Source organism: Stegodyphus dumicola, chromosome 5 (assembly GCF_044657685.1).
Source record: "Stegodyphus dumicola isolate Sdum_Otavi_A_Nest chromosome 5, ASM4465768v1".
NCBI classification, from domain to species: Eukaryota; Metazoa; Arthropoda; class Arachnida; order Araneae; family Eresidae; genus Stegodyphus; species Stegodyphus dumicola.
In genome coordinates, this window is record NC_140772.1 from 147,286,077 (window position 1) to 147,312,961 (window position 26,885).

Sequence of the window (26,885 nt, forward strand, 5' to 3'; positions counted from 1 at the left end):
AGATATACCATCTGTAATATTTACATCCCACCAAGAAATAACCCGAACATGATAGAAATAGGAATTCTACTTCCTACAAACTCTACTGCAATAGTGGGAGGCGATTTCAACGCCAAACATAGATTATGGAATCGTAACTCATCTAATAAAATAGGCAGGGACATTTCAACCTCATTCAAAATAGAAATCTTAACATACATGCCACCGATGAGTCCATTACGGGTACAATAGCCACTCTACAATACACTTTTTTCTTTCCTGTAATCTAACTCTAAACAGCACCATCTTTGCCATTCCAGCCTTAGCATTCGACCACAACCCGATTATGCTTGAATATCCACTAATACCTACTCCTCGACTTTGGGACTCTGTGTGGGAATTACAAATTAGCCAAAGTCCTCTCTTTTGACCTCTACGGTACCAGGTAACCCTAAAATTAAAAAGGAATCCCAAACAAAAGAAGAAATTGATAAATTCACCCAAAATATTAAACATGCCATCAATCTAGCTACCAATAACATCACTATCAAAAATAATTATATGCCTCTCCCCAGGGAAATCAATGATAAGATTAGAAGGAAAAACAGGATTCGAAAAATATGGCAAAAAACACTGGAGACCCCCAGTATCGCATCGACGTTCACTAATTTGAACACACTTTCGATGATACTCCTGGCACTAACTTGGACATTCTTACTCTTCCGGGAAATTTCACTATTTTACGGCACTAGATCACGCTTCCTCCGGCGTTCCCTTCTGACACATGCGACTGTCTGAAGAGGCTTCACCACGCGAACTGTCCTTGCACGCAAGCCCGAGGCAAGCGGCTGGACGTTCGCAGCGCTCCGTAAAAAAGTGAAAAAAAATTCCTTTTCCCTTGGGGATTATCAATTAAATTACTTTGAAATACTGATTTTTCTACAATACCTACACGTTTTCAAAAGTTTTTCAGTTGCGATGTTGATGAGAATGAAACAGCGGACAATGTGAGGAAGTACAACGAAAGGCTGGAATTATAAGATAAGTACCCTTCTTTCATCTAAACTCAATCAAATTTCTATAAATATGTGCCTTTAAATCAATAAATTTTAACTTTTAATCAGTTTTTAGCATTAAAAAATACTTGAAATTGCTTATTGCCTGTGGCTTCCTTTGTTAAACAATTCCGAACAGACGCCAACGTTATCAGTTCACGTTTGTCGTCACCATGGAGGTAGGAAAGGGAGGAGGGGCCATTCCGCGCTAGAAGTGAAGCACTGCTTTGAAGCTTGGGTCACCAGACGGGGTGTTTTTTGTTTACATTCAGAAGCTCGCTTGAAAAAATTCTGATAGTATTTCGACACACGACAGTTCCATAGAAATCGAAAAAGGGACACTCTCGCATGAAAGAAACATTCATAGTGTGATGGATAATAGCAATTTGTATAGTTTACTGACATTTACGCAAAAATCACATCTTGGTTATTTTTCGATAACTAACAACAGCGATTTTGATTATGAATTTGTTTTATAAAATTCTAAGCTGTTGCACTACAAAAATATAGATTTTAAGAAAATTGCTAAAAGAGATCTGCCAAAATTTATTTTCTAGAAGATTTGAAAAGTTTGAAACTTGATGGCTAAATGTAAATATAAAATTATGTATGTTAAAATATTTGTAATTAGGCACATAGGTCAGTGTAGTAAAAAATATTACGGCACCATATGTGGTGAAAATATTAATTAGAAGTAGTAAAAATACTTATATATTTTAATTTCTTATGTAATGAAAAATGTGTCAATTTCTGTAAGCTATGAGAAATATTTAATATAATTATTCAGGTGTATAAGTGATAACCAATATTTTGAATATCAATTTTATCAGCGATGAAATTATAACAGTGATTAAGAGTACATCACGTTGTTTCCGCAATAACCCGAATGACAGGGATAAAATATGTGACCCACAGAGGATAGCAAAATAAAGTACTTACCCCAGACTTCGTGATAGTTGAAGAAGAAAATACAAGTTATTCATCTACTATTTATCTTTCCTATCAAAAAATTTTATTGCTGAGCTCACACAAATAAACAAGAAAATTAAATATCAGATCATAACTATAGTTCTACTATAAATACAGAGCGTCCATTCGTTTATCGATATACTACAGATCACTATCCATTTGCATCACTTTCTATAGATCACGAAATATCTGGAATCGAAGAAATATGTAGACCCGGAATATACTTATATTGAAATTTCCTTTGATTTTGAAGCTTCTACCAGTGAATTAATTTGAAGCAGTCACCACGTGGCGATAGACAATGGATGAGTCTTAAATTGCACAATGAGATCGTTTATGATATTTGTTCTAAATCATCATTCCACCCAGGATGAATTTTCAGCAACTGCATATAGAATGAAGATATTCAATAAAAAAAACTACAGTTATCGGACTTTTCAGGAAAGTTAAACGTGCATCGTCACACGGCTGTAGGTGAAGAGACAGTCCGTGAAGAGACAGGCCGAAGCCCGTCCTTCACCCTTGAACTCCCAGCAGCAAAGAGGAAAAAAACCGGTCCAACAACTGCCACCAAGGGCTTGGACGAAACGATGACGATTCTTGAAGCTAGAGTTTGATGATAGATGCCGGCTTGCTAGCACATTCCCTCCGGCCAAAGAGAAAGCACAGATCACCGCATGAACACTGCATGATAAATGCACTTCACTGACGCTGAGCACTGCATGATAAATTTCACCGAAACACAGTTCATTGCACGATAAATTTACTGACGCACAACACTCATTACAAGTATGATCTGGTATAATAGTTAAATCAAATGAAAAATAGTCAAAAATTATTTTATCATAATTTCACTGTCTGGGATAAGTGCTACACATATGAAGTACAATCAAAAATTAATAACTAATACATATCATACAAGTTACTCATATAGTTACAGCATACACTTTTCATTATAATCTGTAGTCAAGTTACAATTTTCTCTTTGTAAATGGAAATTGTAAGCTAATACCTATTTTTACATTCATACGTTTTCACTGTTAAACACAACTCTGCATTAATGATCATTTTTTTGACAAGTTTCTAATTATACAGATTTTATAAATTCTTCTGGATGACATCAATTTTCCCTTGAAATTACTAAATTCATCTAGACCAATTACTCTAGAATTTCATTTTTTTTGAACACATTAATTTTCTTCTTCCTCTTTTTATTATTGTTATATATGTATATATGTTTTACTACTCAAGCTTGTTTTAGTAGCACAATTTTCATGTCTAGCTCGTTACTTGTAATGATCACTAAGTGTACAGCAAACTTTTTTTTTTTTTTAAATTCCATGACATTAGTCAACCCGGACCAGCCTGCAGCCAACCAAACGTATGAGTGAAGGTGGCCAACCGACACCCAAACTAATCAAGAAATCTAAAAAAAAATTCTTTTGTTGGAAATAAATTCACTAAATTCCTAACACTTACAAATGTGTGTATGTTTTTTATTTATTTATTTTTTCTAACTTAGAGAACAAGAAAAACAAGCTCAATGAAATAAATGTTCTTAATTGATCAAATTGAACCTTGGATCAACTCTTTTAAATAATTTGCTACAATGAATTTTTGTAGTTTTGTGGTCTTCGATGTTTTGAATTAAGAAGTTTTTATTTCGAAAACTTTTTATTATCTTGAAAGGTCCATTGAATTTTGGCTGAAAAGCATGAGGTGGTTGTAAAGCCTTTAAAAATACCTCATCTCCAATATTAAATTTTGGTGGTTCTCTGCCTTTAACAACTTTATTTTGAGACTGAAAATATTTTTCTTCGTTTTGTTTCACTAATTCTCTAGTTGCTTTAATGTGTTCTCTCTGACGTAACAAGTATTGTGAAGGATTATCTACCGTTGCCGGTTCATTATTTGTATCTAGAGGTGTATTGAGTTCTCGCCCAAAAAATAACTGTGCGGGAGTAAAACCTGTCACTATGTGTTTAGAATTGTTGTAATATAGTTTGAAAAAAGCTAATCTATCTGACCATTCGATTACCTTATTGGATAAAGAAGCTATGCTTTCTTTCATAGTTCGATGAACTCTATGATTCCATTAGACTGTGGATAATAAATGGAGCTTTTTCGGTGTTCAATATTGAGATCTATTAGAAATTTTTCAAATTCAGCTGAACAAAAATTTGAAGCATTATCAGATAAAATTACTTTTGGAATACCAAATTTTGAAAAATAAAGGTTTATACACCTTATTATTGTAGCAGATGTAATATTTGACAGAGGAATAGCTTCTAAATATCTTTAATGATCAATAATAGAATGAAAAATTTGCCATCATGTGATCTGGGCAATCTACCCACAATGTCAATTGCTAACATTTCTCCAGGTGCTAAATCAGATTTTTTTATATTGCTTGTAATTGTTTTACATGACTTTGGTTTATTCTCCAAACACTGTTGACATTTTTCACAAAAGGTTTTTGTATCTAAAAACATGCCCTTCCAGAAATACTTTTTCTTAATGAATTCATAAGTTTTACTTGTACCAAAATGCGGAGCATGAGCAATCTCTAAACAAGGTTTTACTAAAGAATTTGGAAGTAGAATTTTATTTTCTAAATGCCTTGTCTTTAAATGATGCGCTCTTAGTCTTATTTTTATCATCACTACACAATTTTTTTTATCAATAAAATATTTTCCACAAATATCAGCTTTATTATTGTTAATTTGGCTTAAGATATCTTTAATATTTTTGTCATTTCTTTGGTGATTAACTATATTTTGGATGCTTAACTGAGTATTATCTGAATGAAATAAGTTGATATTGTTTACACTATGAGATGCTTCAGGAACTCTAGAAAGAAAATCTGCAGGATTGGAAAAACCAGGTATATGTTTTAGAGAGTAATCAAAATCTTGTAAATACAACAACCATCTGGCAACAATGTCAGGCTGCTTATCCAGCTGCATATGAAAAGTGAGTGGTCTAGCATCAGTTAAAATAGTAAATTTTTTGCCATATAAATGTTCATAAAAATGCTTGACAGAAGAAAAAATAGCATAAAGCTCACGCCTGATCGATGGGTATCTAGACTCAGCAGGAGTGAGAAATTTCGAATAAAATTCTACAGGAAAGAATTTATCATCAATCTTTTGTAACAGAATACCACACATAGCTACTTTAGAAGCATCAGTGATCAAAAATATCTCATGATTATCATCAATGTTCCTTATAGTTGGTTTGTCCAACATTATTGATTGTAATTTATCAAAAGCATCTTGGCAATCTTGATTCCAAACAAAGGGAACATGTCTTTTAGTTAAGTGTACTATTGGCTGAGTGATCTCAGCAAAATTATGGATTAAATGTCTAAAATAGTTCATCATGCCAAGAAAAGCCTGAACTTGTTTTACATCCTTTGGAATAGGAAATCTTGTAACCTTTGAAATATTTTCTTCAGAAGGAGAAAAACCTGCTTGTGAAATATTGAAACCCAAATAAGTTATTTCAGATTTACAGAGCTGCACTTTAGCTGGATCTAGAGTTAAATTAAATGATTTTAATCTGTCAAACACTTTTTGAAGAATTACTTTTAACTCACTCATACTATCAGCTGCAATAATAATGTCGTCTAGAAAAAATTGAACATTACTACCTTTAATGTCATTTAAACATTTTGAAATTAATGTATGGAAATAGGAAGTGCTATTGCGAGCTCCAAAGGGAAGTCTACAAGGATGAAAATTACCCAGTTCGGTGCAAAATGCCAACTTTTCTTTATCAGAGTCCTGCAAATTGATCTGGAAAAAGGCTGACTTCAAATCCAGTACACAATACAATTTCCTACGAGCAATGTTATGCAAAATCTCAGAAATTTTTGGTAAACAAATTTTGTATGATTCTGGGATACAGTTTAATAGACGATAATCTACAACCATACGAAATTTTGGTGCATTTTTATCTTCACCAGGTAAATTCTTTTTCCTAACAAATATTACAGGAAAACTATAACTTGAAGAAGAGGGTTCTATTATGCCTGCTTCTAATAATTTTGAAATTTCTTGAGCATACTGTTTTGCAATTTTAGGAATAGGGTAAGGTCTAGTTTGAATTGGGAAATTGTGAAGAAGTTTAAATTCTGGTACAACTTTATCAGTAGATCCTAAAGTATTATATGATTTTGAAAACACAGCATAGTTATTCATTAGCAATTCTATCATTTCGTTTTTTTCTTGTTCATTTAAATGATCTAGTTTAAAGTCTGATACATTTAATTCCTCTTTTCTAAGGTTAATTACTTCTTGCAGATTTAGTGTGTTGATTTGTAAAGTCTCATGATTTTTGGGACTAACAATATCCTCAAAGTGAAATGGCACAGCAGTTCCAATAACAGAATTCTTCCTAAAAATTAATTTCTCATTGGTGTTGTTTTCAACAATAGTTTGAATGTGGTTGTGACAATCAACTATATGTAAAGATTCATTGATATGGAACTTATTTTGTGATGGCTTTGGAGAAAGCAAAATTTCTTTAAATTGTTTTAAAGCTTCAGGAACAGCTAAAGAAATGATTTGAGATTGACCTGGCTGGACAGTTATATTAGAAACCATTCTTAATGAGTTTAAATTACAATTCTTTTTGTTACATTAACTGAGTTGCTTAATTTTTTATTGGGATAATTTTCTTCAAAGTCCAAATGAGTATTATCTACTATGAGTTTCTTATTTATGGAATCTAACAAAATTTTGTTACTTTGAATGAAGTCATAACCTAGGATTATCTGATAAGTAGAATTCCAATTGTTTTGGGTGACATAAAATAAATTAGTGAACCATTTACTTTGAATTTTGAATTTTAAATTAACTGCAGACATGTAAGGGATGCATGAATCTTCAATAGTTTTTATTCTTACCATCCGAGAAACAAATTCAACTTTAGTGAATTGTTTAATTTCCTCAATAACATCTGGTTGGACTAAAGATAAATTTGCACCAGTATCAAGAAGAGCTTCATAAGTCTGAGAACCAATTTTAAGTTTGATTATTGGCAGATAATTAGAATTTTCTGAGTTACAAGACATCAACAATTTAGTTGAGTTTCTATTATTACATCTTTTATTTTTTGCAAACTTGTGTTGGACATTATTGCTGTTACTTTGGATCTTTTTTGGATTATGTCTATACAGGTGTTCTTTATAACCCCAGTCTCTGCGGATTCTTGCAAGGGGTCTAAAATTTTTGTTGTAATATATCTGGCAAGAATCCTTAGCTAGTTTAAATGCTTATTCTGACCTTTTTTGTATTGACTATTATTTCTGTAAGGATGATAGTTCCTCCGCCAAGTGTTTCGAAATTGTCTGTGTCCCCTGAATGTGTTGTTTCTAAAATTATGCTGGTCTTGCCTAGGAAAATACCAACAATCTGTTGTTAAGTGTCTTTTGCTACATATATGACAAGATACACTATTAAAGTTACTAGAATTTTGAGATGTAGAAGCATTGTGATTTATTCTTGTATAAGATGTATTTATAGGCTTATTTTGAGAAAGTTGATTTACTTTATCTGTTAGCTCCTGAATAATTTTATTCTGTTCAAGTCTTTCTTTGAGAAGATTATTAATCTCTAAATTTTGCTCAACATTTATACTGTTCAAATATGTTTTCTCATCATTCAATGCATTTTCTATATTACTTGCCAATTCTACAGCCTTATCAAAGGAAGATGGACCTAATTTCTTAACTTCAATCCTAATGTCTGTTCTGAGGGCCTCAAGAAATTTAGTGAGCTTCATTTTCTCTTTTAATTTATGTAAACTAGAATCCTCAACCGAATCTTCATTTATGTATTTTGTCGCTGTTGTAGTAATCTCGTCAGCTAATTCCCTAACAGATTGGTTGCACTTTTGAGAAATGTTTGAGAATTGCTGTAGAATGTCCTGAAAGGATTCAACTCGTGCAAATTTATTCTTTAATAATTTTTCTAAATTTTCAAATTTATTTTCCTTAGTCACTCTTGGATCATTAATTAGGAAATCTAGAGCTTTATCCCTACAGTTTATTTTCAGAATGATTATTTTTTTTTCATCTGACCATTTTTCTAATTTAGATACACTATTTATTTGATCAAGAAAGAAATTTACATTTTCAGATAAGTTGCCACTAAATGTGGGCAGAGCAGAAGCTAGGGAAGTTGCTATACCAGTGTTAGATCTACCTTTAAGCTTTGACATGGATGAAGAAATATAGTTACTTATGTTGCATTACCTCGCAATCTGCTATTTCTATTTTAATGTTATTGAGATCTACATTATTTTATACAAACACTTAGCACTCTCTCTGATAATTTACATATACATTTACCAAACATGCATATAAGAGTACTGAACATTATTTTATCATTACATACCACAATCCAATGAAATTACTGAAATCAGCTTTTGATTCAAATATCTTAAACCTTTCTTTAAATATGCACATATATATAACAATACATATGAAATTGAATTTTTGAATTATCCAAAATAGAATTACTCTTTCATGGCATATTACCCATCATTTATAATTTTCAACAATATAAATCATATGTGTAGCAAATATACTATAGGTCACACATTTTATTTGAATTCTCAACCTGAACTAAATGATTTTAAGTTATTTCTTTTGTCACGGCACTAATTAGAAGTAGTAAAAATACTTATATATTTTAATTTCTTATGTAATGAAAAATGTGTCAATTTCTGTAAGCTATGAGAAATATTTAATATAATTATTCAGGTGTATAAGTGATAACCAATATTTTGAATATCAATTTTATCAGCGATGAAATTATAACAGTGATTAAGAGTACATCACGTTGTTTCCGCAATAACCCGAATGACAGGGATAAAATATGTGACCCACAGAGGATAGCAAAATAAAGTACTTACCCCAGACTTCGTGATAGTTGAAGAAGAAAATACAAGTTATTCATCTACTATTTATCTTTCCTATCAAAAAATTTTATTGCTGAGCTCACACAAATAAACAAGAAAATTAAATATCAGATCATAACTATAGTTCTACTATAAATACAGAGCGTCCATTCGTTTATCGATATACTACAGATCACTATCCATTTGCATCACTTTCTATAGATCACGAAATATCTGGAATCGAAGAAATATGTAGGCCCGGAATATACTTATATTGAAATTTCCTTTGATTTTGAAGCTTCTACCAGTGAATTAATTTGAAGCAGTCACCACGTGGCGATAGACAATGGATGAGTCTTAAATTGCACAATGAGATCGTTTATGATATTTGTTCTAAATCATCATTCCACCCAGGATGAATTTTCAGCAACTGCATATAGAATGAAGATATTCAATAAAAAAAACTACAGTTATCGGACTTTTCAGGAAAGTTAAACGTGCATCGTCACACGGCTGTAGGTGAAGAGACAGTCCGTGAAGAGACAGGCCGAAGCCCGTCCTTCACCCTTGAACTCCCAGCAGCAAAGAGGAAAAAAACCGGTCCAACAACTGCCACCAAGGGCTTGGACGAAACGATGACGATTCTTGAAGCTAGAGTTTGATGATAGATGCCGGCTTGCTAGCACATTCCCTCCGGCCAAAGAGAAAGCACAGATCACCGCATGAACACTGCATGATAAATGCACTTCACTGACGCTGAGCACTGCATGATAAATTTCACCGAAACACAGTTCATTGCACGATAAATTTACTGACGCACAACACTCATTACAAGTATGATCTGGTATAATAGTTAAATCAAATGAAAAATAGTCAAAAATTATTTTATCATAATTTCACTGTCTGGGATAAGTGCTACACATATGAAGTACAATCAAAAATTAATAACTAATACATATCATACAAGTTACTCATATAGTTACAGCATACACTTTTCATTATAATCTGTAGTCAAGTTACAATTTTCTCTTTGTAAATGGAAATTGTAAGCTAATACCTATTTTTACATTCATACGTTTTCACTGTTAAACACAACTCTGCATTAATGATCATTTTTTTGACAAGTTTCTAATTATACAGATTTTATAAATTCTTCTGGATGACATCAATTTTCCCTTGAAATTACTAAATTCATCTAGACCAATTACTCTAGAATTTCATTTTTTTTGAACACATTAATTTTCTTCTTCCTCTTTTTATTATTGTTATATATGTATATATGTTTTACTACTCAAGCTTGTTTTAGTAGCACAATTTTCATGTCTAGCTCGTTACTTGTAATGATCACTAAGTGTACAGCAAACTTTTTTTTTTTTTTAAATTCCATGACATTAGTCAACCCGGACCAGCCTGCAGCCAACCAAACGTATGAGTGAAGGTGGCCAACCGACACCCAAACTAATCAAGAAATCTAAAAAAAAATTCTTTTGTTGGAAATAAATTCACTAAATTCCTAACACTTACAAATGTGTGTATGTTTTTTATTTATTTATTTTTTCTAACTTAGAGAACAAGAAAAACAAGCTCAATGAAATAAATGTTCTTAATTGATCAAATTGAACCTTGGATCAACTCTTTTAAATAATTTGCTACAATGAATTTTTGTAGTTTTGTGGTCTTCGATGTTTTGAATTAAGAAGTTTTTATTTCGAAAACTTTTTATTATCTTGAAAGGTCCATTGAATTTTGGCTGAAAAGCATGAGGTGGTTGTAAAGCCTTTAAAAATACCTCATCTCCAATATTAAATTTTGGTGGTTCTCTGCCTTTAACAACTTTATTTTGAGACTGAAAATATTTTTCTTCGTTTTGTTTCACTAATTCTCTAGTTGCTTTAATGTGTTCTCTCTGACGTAACAAGTATTGTGAAGGATTATCTACCGTTGCCGGTTCATTATTTGTATCTAGAGGTGTATTGAGTTCTCGCCCAAAAAATAACTGTGCGGGAGTAAAACCTGTCACTATGTGTTTAGAATTGTTGTAATATAGTTTGAAAAAAGCTAATCTATCTGACCATTCGATTACCTTATTGGATAAAGAAGCTATGCTTTCTTTCATAGTTCGATGAACTCTATGATTCCATTAGACTGTGGATAATAAATGGAGCTTTTTCGGTGTTCAATATTGAGATCTATTAGAAATTTTTCAAATTCAGCTGAACAAAAATTTGAAGCATTATCAGATAAAATTACTTTTGGAATACCAAATTTTGAAAAATAAAGGTTTATACACCTTATTATTGTAGCAGATGTAATATTTGACAGAGGAATAGCTTCTAAATATCTTTAATGATCAATAATAGAATGAAAAATTTGCCATCATGTGATCTGGGCAATCTACCCACAATGTCAATTGCTAACATTTCTCCAGGTGCTAAATCAGATTTTTTTATATTGCTTGTAATTGTTTTACATGACTTTGGTTTATTCTCCAAACACTGTTGACATTTTTCACAAAAGGTTTTTGTATCTAAAAACATGCCCTTCCAGAAATACTTTTTCTTAATGAATTCATAAGTTTTACTTGTACCAAAATGCGGAGCATGAGCAATCTCTAAACAAGGTTTTACTAAAGAATTTGGAAGTAGAATTTTATTTTCTAAATGCCTTGTCTTTAAATGATGCGCTCTTAGTCTTATTTTTATCATCACTACACAATTTTTTTTATCAATAAAATATTTTCCACAAATATCAGCTTTATTATTGTTAATTTGGCTTAAGATATCTTTAATATTTTTGTCATTTCTTTGGTGATTAACTATATTTTGGATGCTTAACTGAGTATTATCTGAATGAAATAAGTTGATATTGTTTACACTATGAGATGCTTCAGGAACTCTAGAAAGAAAATCTGCAGGATTGGAAAAACCAGGTATATGTTTTAGAGAGTAATCAAAATCTTGTAAATACAACAACCATCTGGCAACAATGTCAGGCTGCTTATCCAGCTGCATATGAAAAGTGAGTGGTCTAGCATCAGTTAAAATAGTAAATTTTTTGCCATATAAATGTTCATAAAAATGCTTGACAGAAGAAAAAATAGCATAAAGCTCACGCCTGATCGATGGGTATCTAGACTCAGCAGGAGTGAGAAATTTCGAATAAAATTCTACAGGAAAGAATTTATCATCAATCTTTTGTAACAGAATACCACACATAGCTACTTTAGAAGCATCAGTGATCAAAAATATCTCATGATTATCATCAATGTTCCTTATAGTTGGTTTGTCCAACATTATTGATTGTAATTTATCAAAAGCATCTTGGCAATCTTGATTCCAAACAAAGGGAACATGTCTTTTAGTTAAGTGTACTATTGGCTGAGTGATCTCAGCAAAATTATGGATTAAATGTCTAAAATAGTTCATCATGCCAAGAAAAGCCTGAACTTGTTTTACATCCTTTGGAATAGGAAATCTTGTAACCTTTGAAATATTTTCTTCAGAAGGAGAAAAACCTGCTTGTGAAATATTGAAACCCAAATAAGTTATTTCAGATTTACAGAGCTGCACTTTAGCTGGATCTAGAGTTAAATTAAATGATTTTAATCTGTCAAACACTTTTTGAAGAATTACTTTTAACTCACTCATACTATCAGCTGCAATAATAATGTCGTCTAGAAAAAATTGAACATTACTACCTTTAATGTCATTTAAACATTTTGAAATTAATGTATGGAAATAGGAAGTGCTATTGCGAGCTCCAAAGGGAAGTCTACAAGGATGAAAATTACCCAGTTCGGTGCAAAATGCCAACTTTTCTTTATCAGAGTCCTGCAAATTGATCTGGAAAAAGGCTGACTTCAAATCCAGTACACAATACAATTTCCTACGAGCAATGTTATGCAAAATCTCAGAAATTTTTGGTAAACAAATTTTGTATGATTCTGGGATACAGTTTAATAGACGATAATCTACAACCATACGAAATTTTGGTGCATTTTTATCTTCACCAGGTAAATTCTTTTTCCTAACAAATATTACAGGAAAACTATAACTTGAAGAAGAGGGTTCTATTATGCCTGCTTCTAATAATTTTGAAATTTCTTGAGCATACTGTTTTGCAATTTTAGGAATAGGGTAAGGTCTAGTTTGAATTGGGAAATTGTGAAGAAGTTTAAATTCTGGTACAACTTTATCAGTAGATCCTAAAGTATTATATGATTTTGAAAACACAGCATAGTTATTCATTAGCAATTCTATCATTTCGTTTTTTTCTTGTTCATTTAAATGATCTAGTTTAAAGTCTGATACATTTAATTCCTCTTTTCTAAGGTTAATTACTTCTTGCAGATTTAGTGTGTTGATTTGTAAAGTCTCATGATTTTTGGGACTAACAATATCCTCAAAGTGAAATGGCACAGCAGTTCCAATAACAGAATTCTTCCTAAAAATTAATTTCTCATTGGTGTTGTTTTCAACAATAGTTTGAATGTGGTTGTGACAATCAACTATATGTAAAGATTCATTGATATGGAACTTATTTTGTGATGGCTTTGGAGAAAGCAAAATTTCTTTAAATTGTTTTAAAGCTTCAGGAACAGCTAAAGAAATGATTTGAGATTGACCTGGCTGGACAGTTATATTAGAAACCATTCTTAATGAGTTTAAATTACAATTCTTTTTGTTACATTAACTGAGTTGCTTAATTTTTTATTGGGATAATTTTCTTCAAAGTCCAAATGAGTATTATCTACTATGAGTTTCTTATTTATGGAATCTAACAAAATTTTGTTACTTTGAATGAAGTCATAACCTAGGATTATCTGATAAGTAGAATTCCAATTGTTTTGGGTGACATAAAATAAATTAGTGAACCATTTACTTTGAATTTTGAATTTTAAATTAACTGCAGACATGTAAGGGATGCATGAATCTTCAATAGTTTTTATTCTTACCATCCGAGAAACAAATTCAACTTTAGTGAATTGTTTAATTTCCTCAATAACATCTGGTTGGACTAAAGATAAATTTGCACCAGTATCAAGAAGAGCTTCATAAGTCTGAGAACCAATTTTAAGTTTGATTATTGGCAGATAATTAGAATTTTCTGAGTTACAAGACATCAACAATTTAGTTGAGTTTCTATTATTACATCTTTTATTTTTTGCAAACTTGTGTTGGACATTATTGCTGTTACTTTGGATCTTTTTTGGATTATGTCTATACAGGTGTTCTTTATAACCCCAGTCTCTGCGGATTCTTGCAAGGGGTCTAAAATTTTTGTTGTAATATATCTGGCAAGAATCCTTAGCTAGTTTAAATGCTTATTCTGACCTTTTTTGTATTGACTATTATTTCTGTAAGGATGATAGTTCCTCCGCCAAGTGTTTCGAAATTGTCTGTGTCCCCTGAATGTGTTGTTTCTAAAATTATGCTGGTCTTGCCTAGGAAAATACCAACAATCTGTTGTTAAGTGTCTTTTGCTACATATATGACAAGATACACTATTAAAGTTACTAGAATTTTGAGATGTAGAAGCATTGTGATTTATTCTTGTATAAGATGTATTTATAGGCTTATTTTGAGAAAGTTGATTTACTTTATCTGTTAGCTCCTGAATAATTTTATTCTGTTCAAGTCTTTCTTTGAGAAGATTATTAATCTCTAAATTTTGCTCAACATTTATACTGTTCAAATATGTTTTCTCATCATTCAATGCATTTTCTATATTACTTGCCAATTCTACAGCCTTATCAAAGGAAGATGGACCTAATTTCTTAACTTCAATCCTAATGTCTGTTCTGAGGGCCTCAAGAAATTTAGTGAGCTTCATTTTCTCTTTTAATTTATGTAAACTAGAATCCTCAACCGAATCTTCATTTATGTATTTTGTCGCTGTTGTAGTAATCTCGTCAGCTAATTCCCTAACAGATTGGTTGCACTTTTGAGAAATGTTTGAGAATTGCTGTAGAATGTCCTGAAAGGATTCAACTCGTGCAAATTTATTCTTTAATAATTTTTCTAAATTTTCAAATTTATTTTCCTTAGTCACTCTTGGATCATTAATTAGGAAATCTAGAGCTTTATCCCTACAGTTTATTTTCAGAATGATTATTTTTTTTTCATCTGACCATTTTTCTAATTTAGATACACTATTTATTTGATCAAGAAAGAAATTTACATTTTCAGATAAGTTGCCACTAAATGTGGGCAGAGCAGAAGCTAGGGAAGTTGCTATACCAGTGTTAGATCTACCTTTAAGCTTTGACATGGATGAAGAAATATAGTTACTTATGTTGCATTACCTCGCAATCTGCTATTTCTATTTTAATGTTATTGAGATCTACATTATTTTATACAAACACTTAGCACTCTCTCTGATAATTTACATATACATTTACCAAACATGCATATAAGAGTACTGAACATTATTTTATCATTACATACCACAATCCAATGAAATTACTGAAATCAGCTTTTGATTCAAATATCTTAAACCTTTCTTTAAATATGCACATATATATAACAATACATATGAAATTGAATTTTTGAATTATCCAAAATAGAATTACTCTTTCATGGCATATTACCCATCATTTATAATTTTCAACAATATAAATCATATGTGTAGCAAATATACTATAGGTCACACATTTTATTTGAATTCTCAACCTGAACTAAATGATTTTAAGTTATTTCTTTTGTCACGGCACTAATTAGAAGTAGTAAAAATACTTATATATTTTAATTTCTTATGTAATGAAAAATGTGTCAATTTCTGTAAGCTATGAGAAATATTTAATATAATTATTCAGGTGTATAAGTGATAACCAATATTTTGAATATCAATTTTATCAGCGATGAAATTATAACAGTGATTAAGAGTACATCACGTTGTTTCCGCAATAACCCGAATGACAGGGATAAAATATGTGACCCACAGAGGATAGCAAAATAAAGTACTTACCCCAGACTTCGTGATAGTTGAAGAAGAAAATACAAGTTATTCATCTACTATTTATCTTTCCTATCAAAAAATTTTATTGCTGAGCTCACACAAATAAACAAGAAAATTAAATATCAGATCATAACTATAGTTCTACTATAAATACAGAGCGTCCATTCGTTTATCGATATACTACAGATCACTATCCATTTGCATCACTTTCTATAGATCACGAAATATCTGGAATCGAAGAAATATGTAGACCCGGAATATACTTATATTGAAATTTCCTTTGATTTTGAAGCTTCTACCAGTGAATTAATTTGAAGCAGTCACCACGTGGCGATAGACAATGGATGAGTCTTAAATTGCACAATGAGATCGTTTATGATATTTGTTCTAAATCATCATTCCACCCAGGATGAATTTTCAGCAACTGCATATAGAATGAAGATATTCAATAAAAAAAACTACAGTTATCGGACTTTTCAGGAAAGTTAAACGTGCATCGTCACACGGCTGTAGGTGAAGAGACAGTCCGTGAAGAGACAGGCCGAAGCCCGTCCTTCACCCTTGAACTCCCAGCAGCAAAGAGGAAAAAAACCGGTCCAACAACTGCCACCAAGGGCTTGGACGAAACGATGACGATTCTTGAAGCGAGAGTTTGATGATAGATGCCGGCTTGCTAGCACAGTCAGATTAAGTTTTTATTAAATAGAATAACGCATGCAAGGGCTATCTGCCTAAAGAGAGAGATGCCATCGTGGGGGAATTTTGAAGAAAAACTGACCTTTGAGTGGGTATTAAAAATAATACTTATAATTTTCATTCAAATTATATTCATATATATTTTTTATGTAAAACTTTCGGGTGTATGCTTTATTAGTGTAAATTACTTTACACGAAAAATATAGTGAATGCACAGAAATTAAAGATTTGCACATGCCGGAAATGATAAATAGGAAATATGTATGGGTATTTATGCATGTGCTTGCAAAAAGCATGTATCTGCCTTTGACAAAATACTTAAATATTCATTAAATTATTTATAAATGTATTTGAAATGAAGAATTTATTCACTTATAAACAACTGTGATAGTACTGTGAAGAAATCTAATGATTAAATGTATCTAATTTATAATGATTATAAATGTTATCTAAATATATAATAACCTTAATATTGAATTGTAAACATAAATTGAAATCCTGTTGACAAATACGTTATAAAACTATTTAAGCAAGAATTGTTCGTATTGGAAAGCAATCTGTTAAAAGGTATTGTAAAGCAAATGCTATGAGATGCGCACGTAAGAACGTAATAAAGAGTTTTGGAATATGTATTGTTGAAATGAAGGGTAAAAAAAAATCTGATAAGTATAATTAAAAGAATTATTCCCTTTACATTTTATAATAACTCAGTTACAAGTTTTAAATAATACTTAAAAAAAAAAAAAAAAAAAAAAAAAAAAAAAAAAAAAAAACTTATTTTATTCCTTTTCAGAAATGTTCAGATAAAGTCAAATACTATTTTCCTAATAATTCTCTAATTTAAAATGAACCGAATAGAGCATTAATTATAAATTGACTTACATTTTTCGATTTAAAAGAAGCCAAAAAATCATGTCATATTTAAGAAAGTATTTTAGGAAGAAGCTCTATAAATAGAAAAGAAATAATGCATAATTTTAATATTAATAATACAATAAACTTTGATCTTAATTTTTGTACCTTAACCGAATAAAATCGAACTACCTTAATTTTTTTTCCTAATGTAATTAACGAAAACCTGTGAAAATATTTCATTCAAATTAAACCATTCTGAGAAAACTGTCCTGTGAAAAGTATAGCATTTAATTCCGTTCAGAATGAAATGTTGTTTAAAAATATGTTGTTTTCACATACTTAGGACTCTGAAGTGTTGTAGAAAAAGAAAATATATACATTTATATGTATATTTTCGACGTAATTACAAAATATTTACACCCGAACGCGTCAAATCCCATAGAACTCAGTGGTAAATGACCCAATGTTTTGGTCACCACGTAGGGATCGCCGGTGCTTCAGAGCAGGGTACGGAGAAACTTGTTTAAGGCGACTCCTTCTTACTTCCTATCTCCATGGTCGTCACTTACAAAGCCCCCTTATCTTGCTTTCAGGAATCTCGTGAGAGGGAAAATAGAGGACTCACGGAAACTATTTCCTCTCGGATCCTCTGGATTCTTTTTTTTTTTTTTTTTTTTTTTTTTAGATCGCTTAAATATTTTTTGCCTTTAAATAATATTATACCTCACCGATTTTTTCTCATACTGTTCCTTGCTATCTGTTAAATGTCCATATGTAACGGATGGATTATTCGTCACTGCCTTAAATAAATTCTTAGAACTATGAGCTTATATAAACAACAGTGTCCCTCATTGTGTAATTAATTAAGTAATTAATTGTGTTATTAATTAATTAAGTAGTAATAAATTATGATAGCAAAATAATAAATCTTGTAATAAATTATGATATATAAATTAATAAATACTATGTTTAATTTGTGTTTTTAATACATATACTCAGTAATTTACATACACACACACACACACATATATATATATCTTTTTTTTTTTTTTTTTTGTGTGTGTGTGTGTGTGTACGGTTGTGGTCTTGTACTGTATATGGTTCTATCTTGTTTGTCTGCTGCTGTTTTTTGCAAAAATGTATGAAAATGTTGGGAACGAAAATAGCACAAGTTACTTTAGTTAAATTAATATATACTTTGTATGATGACTTTTGTTGATATCTCAGGATGCAATACATATTACTTTGCATATACTCAGCATACATATTACTTTGTATTTCATGCTAAATACCTTGATACGAAGCAATTTAACACCGTCAATATTTTTTTTCTCCCCCAGTAACACATCTATTCATCATTACCAAATACACTCACCACACACACATACACACACACTTGTGAGACACTATTTATTGTAAATGAAGACAAATTTTCCTCCTTTTAACTACACTCATGGACACAATCGTATTTTAGGATATTTTCTACTTCTTTTCCTTTTCTTTCTATAGGCCCTTTTTTTTCCCTCTCTATTATTTTTGGGCCATTTATTTTAAATTTTATTTTGTCCCATCTTTTCTTCCTGACCTTTTGAACTCGTGCAAGATGTACGAAGTTCCCTTTTTACTCTCCTCAAATACGAAATTGCCTCCTTTCTATATACCTTTCCTTCGCACCTATGCTTGATTTTTCGCCCATCGGTGCAGAAAGACTTAGCGGGTGCAAAACAAGACATCTGTCTACTTTGTCTGTCTGTCTGTCCTTGCACGCAAAATTAGATCGTTCTTGTGCAGAGAAGAAAGTCTTGACTCCTCACATAAAGTCCTTTACATTATTGCCTTTTCTGGAACTTCCATACGCCGATCCAGAACGCGTATTTCCAAACCCTACCCCACTTTTCGAATTTTTGACGTCACGGAAATATCGACTAGTTTCACCTGGCAAGACGGCGTACCCCACTTTGGCTACTACGCCGCGCTTTCGAAAGAATCGTGGTGTTGATTAGTGTGTTTGGGTGCTAATTGTGAGATTTTCGCAATTTAAATTATTATGAGTGGAAATTTAAGCAAAATCTTTAGTGAATAGTTGTTTATCGCCGTAGTGTACTTGAGGAAAGAGGAGAATAATTCACTGCTGATGCATTAACAGTATGAAAAATTTGGAAGACTCGGCAATAAATGTGATGCATTCATCGCAAAATTCAGCGAAGCCAGTAAAACAAACGGGTTTTCTTCCGGAGAGGATCCGTTGGCGCTTCGGCAGAGGATCCGTTGGCGGCGAAACGTATTTACTCGCCAAGCTCGTCAACGGCTAATCGGCCATGAGTTTAGCGGTGTACAGTAACGTTACAAGATATTTAAAAAGGTTAACCGTAATACAAATTAAAGAAACATATAAAACGCATCTAAATTTGAGTTAGCCGCAGAAAAAAATTATCAAAAGTTTAAACATGATATTTAAAGCATAGAAATTAAGTTATATTATTATATATATTAAACAAACATATTGCAAGATAATTAAACGGGTGATCCGTGATGTTTAAAGCATATAAATTAAAAAAAACATATTAAACGCCTATCATATATAAACACCTAGCATCTTCTGAAAGGTAATTGATACATTAAAAAAGAAGATACATTAAAAATATGCCAAATTTATAAGCATGAAAAGTGATGTAATTCTTATTATTTTAGATAAAAATAAGAGTAATAAAAATAAAAACTTTAGTTAATTATTTAAACCTTATATAACCCACGTTAGTCATGTTTTAAGACTCGGGTACCCTATGGTTCTGAGTGTTTAGTCTTTTAATTATTAAGAACACAGTCATACTACTCTAAACAGGCGTGTTACCAATTATCAATAAGCCCCCCCCCCTCCGCCGTAATTTCACCTGCTCATCCGGCAGCGGCAAAACGGAGCACACACAGAACATACGAGAACAGATTCGTTGTCTAAGAGTTTGAAGAATCAGGTTGCTACCTACGACCACCGAATTCGCCAGGTTACCAACTTTGAACTGTTATCGCCAATTTCGGCGATGTTTACATTTAACGGACCCTCTGCGGAAATGCTTCCGAAGTTTTCTTATAACAGAAACAGTAAAATTATGCAATTACATAAACGAATACACTTTCAGACAATATACTTAATACTGTTTAGAAGCGCAAGCCAAAGTTCTGTTTATGTTACTTCTCGCCCTTCAGCGCATGCTCAAGAATTACCATCCAGGCAAAACTAGTCGATTTGTTCATGACGTCAAAAATTCGAAAAGTGGGGTAGGGTTTGGAAATACGCGGCTTGGGAGGTTTTTCAGCACTAGCCAGATGGGTTTTTCACAGTTCATTTGGAAGGTATGGAAAGAAATACTATACATCTATAAAACAGACGTGGCATTTCCGTAGTCTGTGCGATTTTTAACCTTAACAAATATGGATTTGTTCTTCGTATCTGCTTCAAATTCTTTCGAACAGGTTGTATGCAAAATTTCCTCGATTTTCAGCCAATCAATAGCTGCTCTTTGGAACACAATAGGCGGGGTGTTTCCATGTGCACGGTTCCACCCTCTGCTTTTCCAGAATCTTGAATCTATTCTCCTGTGAAAGTTCCTTCGGCTGAATATTTTCTTGCAGTTTTGCCGTCTTTTTTGGCGTAATCCAAACTTCTTTTCCAACTTCAGTATTTTTAACTTGTGGGACTGGGCTAACCGTTTGAGTTACTTCATTACTGCAGCAAGCAATTGCTTCTCGGGAGAAGGGGAAGGGAGTTCTTGGGTTTTCAATTTCTCTTTTAAAGTTCTTTAACTTTTTCAGCAGCGATCTTTTGCTCATTCCATAACAAGGTCTCTTGAATTTTCTCCGGTCTGAACCAACGAGATATATACTGGTAGAGAGCTTATAGCAACCTCCGACTGGTTCCAACATTAGTGTCACGTGACTGCTGGTCGAATTCCGAAAGTCCGGAAATACTTTACATTCATTTCTATGGGACGAAGGACGCCTGCTCTGCTTGGTCACATAAAATTTAATAAAAAATGGTTATCCGCTGCAGCGCCTATGTATGTAAAGAAAGTTTTGTAAAAGGGGGACCTGTAACCTTTCATAGCTAAGTTAAAACTGCATGATTTATTATTTTATTTCCAGTATTTTTGTCATTTTACTATCTCTGTTGAATTGGTTGGAAAGTTTCAGCCATATTGTATAAGAAAATTGCCGCTGTATATGACATTTTCAGCATGTATTAATAGCATCAAAATGTAATAAATACTGTAACATTATTTACTGGAATCACCTTTTACAAATAATTGCATTTTATGTTCTTTTTCCGTGTACTCCGTTGAAATAAAAAGCTGCGCCAATTGGCGCTAACCTTTTTTCGCCAAATCGTACGCGTTTTGGTTTCATAAACAAGTACTGCCTGCAATTAAAAAAAAGAAGAAGAAAGAAAGAAAGAAAGAAAAATGATATTATTATTAAATTATTGAGATAAGATTGTGCGATATGTTTACTTTGTTAAAAAAAAAGAAAAGCTAATTCAAAGTCTATAAATGAGCTGAAAATTTGTATACTAGTATATCTTAGCTAATAATGCATGAATAAATCCTAAATTTTTTAATTTAGCTAATGCATAAGAATGATCTGGTAAAGCAGGAATAAAGTGGCAGTGAATTCGAACTTACCAAACATTATAAGGAATAAAATGGTATTAACTCGTTAATGTCAACAGATTGCGTATACTTAAAAGTGCCACCTATTTATAAATTAATCACTTCAATATTTGATTGCAGAGTTTTTGCTTTCATAGTAATATTTGTTTAATTTAAGATTTTTTAAAAACCTTTTCCTTTAAAACTATTTTTAGCAACATAAATATATCATAACTATAGAATTTTCTTTAATTTATAATGAGGATTACGTGTGTATTAAGATATTTAGTAGGAGTTAAATTTTTAAAAAAAATTCTTGAACAGGCCTTAACTTTTTGTTGCATACAAACAGTATAATATATATAGTTTGTCAAAAAAAAAAAAAAAAAAAAAAAAAAAAAAAAAAAAACATCAAAACTATATCTGAGTGAACTTTTGCAGATTTGAATGAGGCTTTCATCATTATATCTTTACTAGTTTTTACTTTCTATTCATAAAAGCTTTTTTTTTTTTCTTTTCTGTGAAACAGTCAGTTTTATTAAAGCCCTGTATTTGTTAAAATAAAAGCATGTATTTTTAATTTGTAGTTTGTATTTTATTTACACTGTTTTATGTATTGATTTTTTAAAAGTAAATATCACATTCTTTATATATCTATAAAGATTTCCATGGTTTTACAAGCTAACTTTTTTTTAAAAAATTTATATTATCTCAAAAAAAAAAAGGTCAAATTTCTCATATCAGAGCCTTATATAGGGTATTGTATTTCATAAAGTTCTTCATGTAGTATATAATAATGTGTAGTTTCTATATTTTAGCCAAATTGTGTGTTTTTGTTTTAAAAAGCTCATTACTTATTCACATATCAAAAATAGGAAATTTGGAATATACTTGACTACCAGTTTGAGTAGGTGATTTTTGGTATTTGTTCCCGATATATTTATAGTAAATACAATATTTAAATGCACATTTTCGTAATCTGTTTATTTAATTGGGATAGAGGAATAAAATATAATATGTATTGTCATGTTTGAATTTATAATTCTGTAATAACATTTTATTTTTGAAATGTACATTTTACAGCTGATGTGCAAAATATGAAATCTTACTAAATTTAATGTATAGCAGCATACAGTTAAGGCAGTAGCTTCCAAGTTTGCATGAAATTATTTTCTAGACATTGCTAAGTTTATAAGCACTTCAATATGCAAGTACCTGGAAAAAAAAAAATCTGAAATGTTTCAGATTTTAAATTACGTCCAAAGGGGCGTTTTTTTAACATTTTGTGTGTTACCTTTCTTTATTAAATATCATGTTCCTCGCACTTAAACCATAAGATCCAGTGCAACAGCAATATCGCAAAATAGTTTTAAAACGAGCATATCTTTAGAATTTCCGATACAGAGACTCACGCGCTGGAGATAAAAATGTTTTTTCTGCACAACGTTGCCATTGCTCGCTTTGAAATCCTTGAGTTTGTTAATCAAAAATTCGTCAAAGTTTTAAAAAATAGGAAATCGATCATAAAACAAATATCAAACTTCAAATTTGGTCTTCCACATGCTCATATTCGTTGGAGGATTACGTTATTCAAAATTCGATGACTCTATGTACCGTTATTTTATGACAATGTGAGAAATATACATACATTTACGCAGATTTTCATTAATTTCTTCAAATATAATGCAGGACTCTAACATTTGGTGGCAACAGTTTGAAAAGTGAACCGACATTTATCCGTCCGACGCAAAATGCCAAAACGAAAGCAATAGTCCTTTGGGACTCAAGTCCCCTTGGACTAAAAAAAAATGGGCATTTACAATCAGTGAAAGATTTTTTTAAAACTAAACATTTTATTTACTATCGTAAATTTCCAAAATGCAAGTACTATTGGTAACACTGAAAGGTCAAAGTTAAATGAAATTGTTCCGAAAACTTTTTCTGACTTTAAATTAAGTAAAATTATGTTTACTTATATATAAGAAAGTAAAATATTTTTCTGTAATAAGATTTCAGTATAATTTATCTTTTTGTATCATAAACTATATTATAACTTTGGATAGTTTATAGTACATCTGAAAGTTTATAGTTCCATCTGAAAGTTAACAGTCTGTAAGTATATATTTCATGAATAGCATAAATACATACAATGTGATTTTCTTTTCTCTTTAGGATGCAATGCATTAAAAATAAACGAGATTTTTTTACCTTCTCAAATATTATAACAGTAGTGCAATTAATTTTTAAACATTATTCAAAATTAAAGTTTCCTCTCAATTTTTTATTATTTATTTTAGATTTTCTTCCTAAAATTATTTAACCTAAACATCTTAAATAATGGCGCAAATAATTTAAAGCGATTATTAAAAATATAGATAAAATATTCAGGAATAAAGGGGTTAAGTTATATCTAAAAATAATTGTAAAAAATCGAATAACCTAATTCGAGGCCGTTGTCTGCCGACTGCCAGCAAACGGAAATAAAAAGCACTACTAGCCATATCAGAAGCGCGCCAAACTGGCGATAAACAGCCTAAGCTATCACTCCCCAAGAGCGCCAAGAGCTTAAGTCACGTGGTATATGTTGGAGCCATCCTAGCAGACGAATTCTCTGTGGGTGAGCCGTCTTACCTGTTATATGAAGTCGTTGGTCTGAACATGTCTCTGCCATTAATTTGTGAATTCTCTCCTCACCTCATAGGTCTTTCGTAAGTGGAGCTCAACTTTTTCCTTTTGACTGAGCTGCATTCTCACTGCTGCTTGACTTCTTCGAAGTTTTCACTTTCTTAGTCTTTTTCTGGGGAGATTTTACAAAATCTTCTTTTCGTAAAGGTAGCGACTTCTGTGTTCTAAACGATCTGTCCAGATCCGAGAGTTCTTCGTCCGTCTGATCCATGGGTGTCCTAAAGAAGAACATTTTTATGTACCCGAGAATACCCAATAACACACGTTAAAATATTCTTTAAGAAAATAATACTAGAACTGAACTCATCGCCTAAGTGACTGTGTCAGTAACCGCATGTATCACGAACAACCACAGATCAATTGAAAGTGAGACTGCTCCGAGCGTTGCAGTTCATTTTTAATCTAAACAACTCCCACATTCCTAAAAAATCCCTCAATTTGGGGAGAAACGCTTCTACAAAACGCCAAGAAGAAAACAGTACAAAAAATTCCACTTTTTCCCTCAGTAGTTCAAAAAAGTTCACTCGTCAAACCCACCCTACTAGCCAAGTTGACCCTGGAAAAACAGCAATTCCTACTCCCGCGTAAATCACCCCTCCGCTGGACAGGAAAATAGGAGTGACCTTAGCACGTACACTATCCAAAAATGACGATTTCAACACCCAGAAAAATTACAGAATTTAGGAGATTAATTGGGCATAACTCCAAATCTAATTAACGTACCTTAATAAAAGTAGGCCCATAAGAAAGCTAAATTTTTTTTTGGCTTAACTAAAATAAGTTTCAAATACAAGCAATAATATCAAGTTAATTAAATGTATAACATGACAAAGTTATGTTTCGGGCGCAAAGCTTATATCTGATTTAGTAAATGGACTTCTTGATGACAACATAGTAGCGTCTCTGTTCTGCAGGGCTTACGCTTCACGCATGCGCAGTGATATGTTTCTCTAGCGTAATAGGCTGGCATCTGCTATACACTATTGGCGATGTACCATAAGGATATGTTGTTCCGCTAAATATTTTCACGCTACGAAGTTAACCCTGACTTAACCAATTTACTTCTGTCTTATATTTAGTGTGATTATTATGGAAGAAAATTTTTTATGTTTGGAATGTTCGAAGTCCTATTCATTCCGACGAAATCTACGGGCGCATATTATTAAGTGCCATCCTTTGAAATTAGAGGAATTAGCTTCTATATTAACAACTGCTCGCAAATTTACATGTGATGATGTTGTTTGGATTATTTTTTAATCTAATTTTCTTTCTAATTACTTAGAAAATTAATTAATGTTTTATTCAACTTAAATTATTTATTGAATTATCTTGGAATAGCCGCCATTTTGAATCACGTGGTTATATTTTTTTGCTGGAGAGCGCAGGTTCAAAAATCACCAGCCAGGCCCGAACTCGCTATGTCGGGATCTGCAGCCACGCGCTTTAACCCCTGAGCCACGGTTTACTTAGCGACGAGGTATAAAAATGGGTACTTGTAAAAAAATGACAAAGCGTTCAACGTGTGTTTCACATCCCTTTTATTTATTTTTTTTCTTTTTCTATGTGTTAATTTATTTTTGTTCATTCGGAGTTTTAATTTTTCTTAATGAATATTTTTAAATTAGAAAATTAATTATTTTTTTTTCAATACATTTTTCTAAGTGGGTGATTTCCTTTCTAATGGGAAGAATGTTTCAAAATCATTTTATTATTTGCAGCGAATGAGTTACAAACGGTATTTTTTAAAACATTATTGGATTTTCTTAAATACATGTTGCTGCTGGCGCCATCTAGTGTACATAACATCTACTAAAGTTAACAGGATGGTTAAAAAAATGAAGAAGTAATATATATTTTCTTTCCACGGGAAATTGAACCCGCTGTCCCCGCAAAAATGAATAGAAAGGAATTGAGGGGGACCGCATCCAGTACTTTAGGCGATATCCCACAATTCCTTGGTTGAAATGGTTCTTAATTATGTATATAAGGTTTGAAACGCCATCTTGGTTTGAACGCCATCTTACTCTGAATCCGCCATTTTGAAAGATTTGCTTTGGGGGGGATGACATCACCCATATCATGTTTGTGCATGACTTTGTTCGAAAATGGCGTCTGCCTTTTCACTCCTCCTTTGGGTAGA